The following is an 8,066-nucleotide window of genomic DNA, read 5'->3' on the forward strand; positions in this document are numbered from 1 at the left end:
TATTTGATACATTTTTAATCAAATAAACTTTTAGAAAAAAGAATAAAAATATCACTGTTAATATTTGTATCTATTGTCCAACTATGTTCTAAGCATATAAATATTTATATATTTTTGTACATATCTTTTACAAAGTAAGTTTTTTTTATAACTTCTGTTTTAGTTTTTTCACTTAAACATGCTTCTTTCTGTGTAACTAAATACTCACCTGCATAATGTTGTTTTTTTTTTTTTTTTTTTTGAGACAGAGTCTCTCTTCGTCACCATTGGTAGAGTGCAATGACCTCATAGCTCAAAACAACCTCAAAAACTTAGGCTCAAGTGATCCTCTTGCCTCAGGCTCCTGAGTAGCTGGGTTTGCAGGCACCAGCCACAACTCTCAGCTATTTTTAGAGACCAGGTCTTGCTTTTGCTCAAGCTAGTCTCCAATTCTAGAGCTCAAGCAATCCACCCAGCCTCCCAGAGTGCTAGATTACAGGCATGAGCCACCATAATATTGTATCTTAAGAATCATTTAAACCAAGCCCCTAGGTTGGGTATTTTAGTCCTTTCTAATATTTCCAATATTAGAAATGGGGAGATAGGGCAGCGCCTATGGCTTAAAAGGGCAGGGCGCCGGCCCCATATGCTGGAGGTAGCAGGTTCAAACCGAGCTCCAGCCAAAAAAAAAACAAAAATAAAAAAAAGAAATGGGGAGATAATAGGTGTTGTAAAGCTCTGGTGCTTAGTACGCTTTGAAATCACATTTAAGTTCAAATACCAGCACCTCCTATTTCATCTATTTATTGCACAAGTATTTACTGAAAACTTATTACCAGCTAATCCCTAGGACTACAAAAGCAAGCAAACACATTGCTCCAGCTGAAGGTGGACTCTGGGTCTAACTTTTAGTCCAGTGCTCTTGGTCCCAAACAGATACTGCCTTATATAGCAAGTACTCAAGTTTGAAGAACAAAATGAGAGTTATTTTCAAATTGGACAGTATGACGTTAATGTTTGGATGGCAAGAGTGTTTCTGAATTCTAGAGTTTGCTGATATGCATATAGATTTTTGGAATTTACTATTATTATGTATCATTAATTTAATCTTTTAAATTACAATATATTTTACCATTTTGTCTATACTTCATACCAGATTTGCATTTTTGATTTGATATAACAGAGGCTTTAATTTCTGTTAGATTTTGCAGTTTTTCATTACTATTATCTTTAATCTGACAGAATGATCATTATGTTATTGTATTAGTATTGTGAATAATCATGTGAAATGTTTTGAAACAGAGTACTGCATTTGTGAAGACAATTTTATGGCTATTTTCATTTAGTAGGAACCTTTTCATTAGTATTGAAAACTAAGAAAATTGCTTTCTGGTGTATAATCTGCCATTCATTATAGATTAAGGCTTATATTTCTGTGAATAAAACTTACTCAATATAGTACTATTCTTTTTCTTTCTTCCTTTCTTTCTTTCTTTTTGAGAAAGAGTCTCACAATATCACCCTCAGTAGAGTGCTGTGGCATCACAGCACCTCCAACTCTTGGGCTTAAGGGATTCTCTTGCCTCAGCCTCCCAAGTACCTGGGACAGGCACCTGCCACAATGCCTAGCTATTTTTTTGTTATTGTTGTCATTGTTTAGCAGGCACTGGCTGGGTTCAAACCCACCAGGCCGAGTGCAAGTGACTAGTGCCCTAACTACTGAGCTACAAGTGCCAAGCCTAAAGTACCATTCTTTAAAACAGTGGTTCTAACCTTCCTAATGCCGCGACCCTTTAATACAGTTCCTCATGTTGTGATACCGTAGCCCTTTAATACAGTTCCTGTGGGTTGCAACCCATAGGTTGAGAACCGCTGGTATTAAAGGGTCGCAGCATTAGGAAGGTCGAGAACCACTGCTTTAAAAAGAAAAAAAAAAAAAAAGAACCAAATGAGATAGAGGCAGTAAACATCTACAGCTGCTCCATCCATACATCTGACACTAGCCACATGTGGCTATTTATTAATAAGTCTAAATTAATCAACAATCAATAAAGTTTAAAATTCAGCCACAAGAGCCACATTTTAAATGCTCCATAGCCATATGTGGCTAGTATCAACCATTTTGGACAGCACTGATACATAAAACATTTCCATCATTGAAGGAAGTCCCATTGGCCAGCACTGACCTACAGGAACAATAATAATATAGCACTAGTTGTAAAAGTAATATCTTACTTGCATATTATTTTCCAAAGCACTTGCCCTTGGAGGTTGGTCTGGCCTCCTTCACTCTTCATTTCCCATCCCACCCCCCAAATGTAGACCAGATCTATAGAAAAAAGCTGAAAGGAAAAAGTGGCTAGTTATGCTAGGGGTAAGTATGAGGGATGTGACCTTCCTCAACTTAATTCCATCATTTCTAAATCTACCTGCATCTCCAGAGATTCCGTCCTCCTTCCCTCCTTTTACAAAAAAATAGTTCTTCCCAACAAAGGCCACCCTCTTCTCCAGTGCCTGGACACCCTCCTTTTCTGCCCTCTATGGAACTACACTTCTTAGTTTATCTCTCCCTGGCATGATCAGCTTCTCCCTCTCTACTGGATTCTTTCCATTATTATCCAAACAGTCTCTTCCATTGTTGAAAGAAAAAAAAAAAATGAAACAAGATCCTGAGGTGATTCACATGTACCTTACCATTTGAGAAGCACTGACCCAAATTCAATAGCTACAGATGCCAATCAGAGCCCCAAATACCACTGCAGAATTGCTGTTGCTGATATGATGTTCTCAAAGGGTGACTCTTGGTAGAGTCTAAACAAAAACAAGGTATAATCTTCATTCACTTTGCGGTATTTGCCTCCCTGGAATATTAAAATTGTGCTAGAATATACTTTGTGTTTAATGAAAAATGGAGTTAGTTGTTAGGCTCAGGTAATTGTACACAAGACTTTCACCTACATAAATGTCTCGTGAGACATTCAAAAGTCATTCAGTGCTATCTGTGCATTGCAGAACATCTAGCATTCCTAGCTTCCCCCCCAATAAATGCCATTATGGTTACTCAACGCTACCACAAATGTCTAAAAGCTCTCACTGAAAACCACGGTTGTAGATTCTCATTCAGTGGCCTTTCTATGTGGGCCACACATGCCACTCGACTGTCCATAATTGCCTGGTCTTTCTCCAAAACCCCAAAAACATTCCCCCTACTGTTCCCCATTTTAGTTCCCTTATTGAGGCTATGGTAGTTACAGATACTCTAGGTTCTATGTGGGCAGGATTTTTTTTTATTTGTTCTTTTTGTATCCCTTAGAATAGGGACATAGTAGTCACTTAATAAATATTCGTTAAAATGAATAATCAGCAAATTTTCTCATTCCCTTTCTTGGGTAACAAACACCAAAGTGATTTGGAATGGGAGGATTCTACAAGAAGATAGCAGGGGCTCCTGTTCAGGAAGCTTCTCCTTCTTGCAGAATGTCTTCTAATATTCCTGATACTTCTATGAGTATAAGATACAAAACAGCTCAGAGCTATTGCTGAACTTTCCTATCAAAATACTCTCCCAGCAGAGGAGATTCACCCAGGCCGCTGGAAGCCTGGGAATGAGGCCCAAATTCATCAGCCTTAAGCGTACAATTTCTTTGAAGTCTCAAAATTTATTAATTCCACACAAATTTGGGCAGCACCTGTGGCTCAAAGGAGTAAGGCGCCAGCCCCATATGCCGGATGTGGCAGGTTCAAACCCAGCCCTGGCAAAAAAAAAATTCCATGCAAATTTTACCTTCTATTCTCAGGTTTGTTTAACATGAAAACAGTGTTTTTAATTACTGCCCTTTAGAAGAAAAATTAAAACATTTTTTCCCCAACTCTTGGAGTAGAAATTTATACTCCAGGAGGATATTTTTCCTGTTGCTCTGAGTACTTCCTGGCATACCACTACCTAGACTTGGTGGTAATTATACTACCAGCCAACATTTATTAAGCACTTACTATGTGCCAGGCAGTATATTAAGCACTTAACATGCATTATTTATTTAATCCTTACAACAGTCCTATGAAGTAGGTACGATTTTTATCTTCCTTTGTAGATGAGGAGGCTAAGGCTCTGAAAAAGTAACTTGCACTACAACACAGAGCTGAGCAGTGACTAGGTGCTATCAATCATTGTGCTGCCAACTCCTGTTTGAAAATAAGGCCCCCCAGGTTGTGGTGGCTTGCACCTGTAATCCTAGTACTCTGAGAGGCCAAGATAGGAAGACTGCTTGACATCAGGAGTTAAAGACCAGCCTGAGCAAGAGCAAGGAACAAGATTTTGTCTTTACCAAGAACAGGAAAAAGTTAGCTGGGCATGGTGGTACCTACCTGTAGTCTCAGCTACTCAGGAGGCTGAGGCAAGAGGAGCTATGATGGAGCAAGAGGAGCACTTGAGCCCAGGAGTTTGAGGTTGCAGTGAGCCACAGCACTCTATCTGGAGTGAGGCAGTGAGGGTCTATCTCAAAAAGAAGGAAGGGAGGGAGAGAAAGGGAGGGAAGGGAAAGGAAGGGGAAGGGAAAGAAAAGAAAAAAAAAAAGAAAAGAAAAAGAAAAGTCCTACACTTTTAGAACAAGAAGAGCTTAAGGCAGTAGGAAAGCCCTAAAAAATCACCCAGCCCAGTATTTCACAAACCAGGACACAGGGGCCAGGTATCTGTGGACCTCTGGAAGGACTATTTTCAGGGGTACACAAATTCTAAGAAAAATTTCAAAATGTGTGTCTTGGTTTCAATTATAATCTACAAATAATAATATAAGAAGATTCTGGATCATCAGGAACACCACCTTGTAAACAATTCCTGGCACCCCAAATTTAGCTATCATGTTCATGCAAAGTAATTTCCTAAAGTGGCAGAATTTAACATTAAATGTAGACATCTAAGACTAAGTGTCAATTTCTCAAGGGTCAGGAAGAAATTATTTTCTGGCAGGGGAGGGTGTGGTAGCTCATGCCTATTGTAATCCTAGCACTCTGGGAGACTGAGGCAGGAAGATCCCATCAGCTCACGAGACCAGCCCAAGCAAGAATTGAGACCCCCATCTCTACTAAAGATAGAAAAGTTAGCTGGGTGCTGTGGCAGGTGCCTGTAATACCAGCTACTCAAGAAGCTGAAGGCAGGAGGATCACTTGAACCCAGGAGTTTGAGGTTGGTGTGAGTTAGGCTGATTCCATGGCACCCTAGACTGGGCAACAGAATGAGATTCTGTCTTAAAAAAAAAAAAAAAAAATTTCCTTTAAGGATGATTCTCAATAAGGTATGATTTTTGCCCTCCCCTCTCCAGGCAATGACCACACATTTTTTGTTGAAACAACTGGCATCTAGAACACCTAGGACACAGGGACTGCCAAATATCCTACTATATACAGGATAACCCTCCGCAACAAAGAGTCATCTGGCCCAAAATATCAATAGTGCCAAAATTGAGAAACCAACTTTAAAAGGCTTTCTATGAAGAGAAAAAGAATAGAGCAGAGGGGAAAGGATTGGAAAGGAAGCTGCTCTGAACAAGCCTTGTTAGATAGCTTTGACTTTGAAGTCATGTAAATGATTCATGGAAATATTTAAATCATTAGGTTATAAATTTTTAAATAACCCCTAAAATGAAAAACAAGCCAAAACACAAACATATCTTTCTCTCAGGTTGATAACATGACCATACACACACATACACACACATAAAAAAAAAAAACTTATTCCAGTAAACCTTAAAAGAAAGTATTTTTGGCCATAATCTTCAGTGGGATATGCTATAAAGATACAGGGGAAAAAACAACAAAGAAATCTTAAGCTTCTTTCCATAGTATTATTGCTAATACCATGGTTTGAATGTGTCCCCCCAAAGTTCATGTACTAGATAGACACTTGGTCCCCAATGTAGCAGTATTAAGAGGTAGGACCTTTGGGCAATGATTAGGTTATGAGAGCAGAGCCCTCATGAATAGATTAATCCATAGTGGATAAATGGATTAATAGATTAATGAGTTATTGAAAGAGTGAATTAGTTATTACAAGAGTGGGTCTATTATATTAATAAAAGCCAGTTTGACTATCTCTCATGAGTCCCCTAGCCCTGTGATGCCCTTTGCCACCTTGGGACTCTGCAGTGAGTCCTCACTAGCAAGAAGGCCCTCGTCAGATGCAACCCCTCAACTTCAGAATTTCTAGCCTCCATAACTATAAAAAGATAAATTTCTTTTCTTTATAAATTAGAGTCTCAGGCATTCAGTTATAGCAACAGAAAACAGACTAATACAGCTAGTAATGATCTTGCTACTGTTATTTTGAAGTATGTGTATCATGGGATAAAATTAATTAGTAATTACATTAATGTTGTTAGGATCCAAGATTGTCAGGACAAAGGAGTTACAAATATAACATCAAAGAGATTAAGTAAAAATCTTACCACCTTAAATCTAAGTTGGAAACATCAGTGCTGTTTCAAGATTTTTTCCCTTATTTAAAAAAATACATATCTCAGGCCAGCAAGGTGCCTCACACCTGCCTATAATTCCAGCACTTTGGGAGGCCAAGGTGGACCACTTGAGCTCAGGAGTTGCAGACAGCCTGAGCAAGCCTGAGACCCCATCTCTACCAAAAATAGAAAAATCAGCCAGCACTGTGGCAGGCACCGTTAGTCCCAGCTACTTTGGGGAAGGAGGCTAAAGCAGAGAGATCATTTGACCCCAGGAGTTGAAGGTTGCTGTGAGCTATGATGCCGTGGCACTCCACCCCAGGCAATAGAGTAAGACTCTGTCTCAAAAAAAAAAAAAAAGAGTTAAGGAATTAAGGACTTACTATGGCAAAGAATCCTAATACTAAGAAGGGACATTTATTCAGTATCTGCAGTTTAGAGAGAATTTTCCTGTATCTTCTCTCATTTAAGATGTACCCAGATGTTCTCTGCATTGAAACACTGTGACCTCTTCAGCCCAACAAGGGTAAGAAGACTTTACCTCCACCTTGAAGTTTACTAAAGGAATGGGGAAAGCATTGGAAAGGAAATTTAATTCTCTCTTGGAAATTTAATAAAAATTTGAGGGTTTTCTAAAACAAATTAAGGATTTATTCTGCCTCCCATTATGAACTATATTTGGGAGTAATATAGTTGAAATGTCAACTCAACTATCTACATGTAACCTCTTCATATGTCATGGGTTTCCCACAGCGATAGTTGCCAAACTAGTCCAAGGACTAGCCAAGGATCACACTCTGTAAGTTCAGTTGGTCAAGGTAGTCAGGGGACAGCCCAGATTCCAGGAGGGATAAACTCAGTGGAGGGTTTTTATATATATACAAGAAGGGAAAGAATTGATACTAACTCCATGGGTGGTTACAGTAACAATGCCTTTTTCCCTTTGTTCATTGCACCTTTTTTTTTTTTAAACAGAGTCTCAATTTGTTGCCCCGGCTAGAGTGCCCTGGCATCAGCCTAACTCACAGCAACCTCATATTTCTGGGCTCAAGTGATCCCCTTGCCTCAGCCTCCTGAGTAGCTGGGACTACAGGTGCCTGCCACAACACCAGGCTAATTTTCCAATTTTTTAGCAGACACTGGATCTCGCGTTTGTTCAGGCCGGTCTGGAACTCCTGAGTACAAGTGATCCTCCTGTCTGGTCTCCCAGAATACTAGGATTACAGGTATGAGCCACTACTGTGCCCAGCCTTCATTTCACTGTTTAAACTTCTCCCAAATCCATTCCCTTCTCTCATCCATACCCCATCATTATCTTAGTCCCCTTCTGGAAGAGTGATGCCCTCATCTCCCCTCATTCTGTTATTGGCTATCTGTTACATACTGAGAGTTTTCTGGAAGACCAGATAGCCAGGATAAAATGAGCAGCTTAGTAAGGTGAAACTGAGCACTGGCTCACTGATACATTGAAAGAAAAGAATTGCCAGGTCCTCTGATTCCGCCACTGCTTTGCTATGTTCCTTTGCAAAGCTCACTTCTTAAAAACAGGTCATAGAAATCGTCCTTGCTGGGTCCCAGTAAGTTTGAATTTCTTTAAAAATAGCTCATTCTTCAAGTGCAAAAAATAACATCTGAGAC

This window comes from Otolemur garnettii, unplaced genomic scaffold, assembly GCF_000181295.1.
Source record: "Otolemur garnettii isolate 467f Iridium unplaced genomic scaffold, OtoGar3 scaffold00014, whole genome shotgun sequence".
In the NCBI taxonomy this organism is placed as follows: domain Eukaryota; kingdom Metazoa; phylum Chordata; class Mammalia; order Primates; family Galagidae; genus Otolemur; species Otolemur garnettii.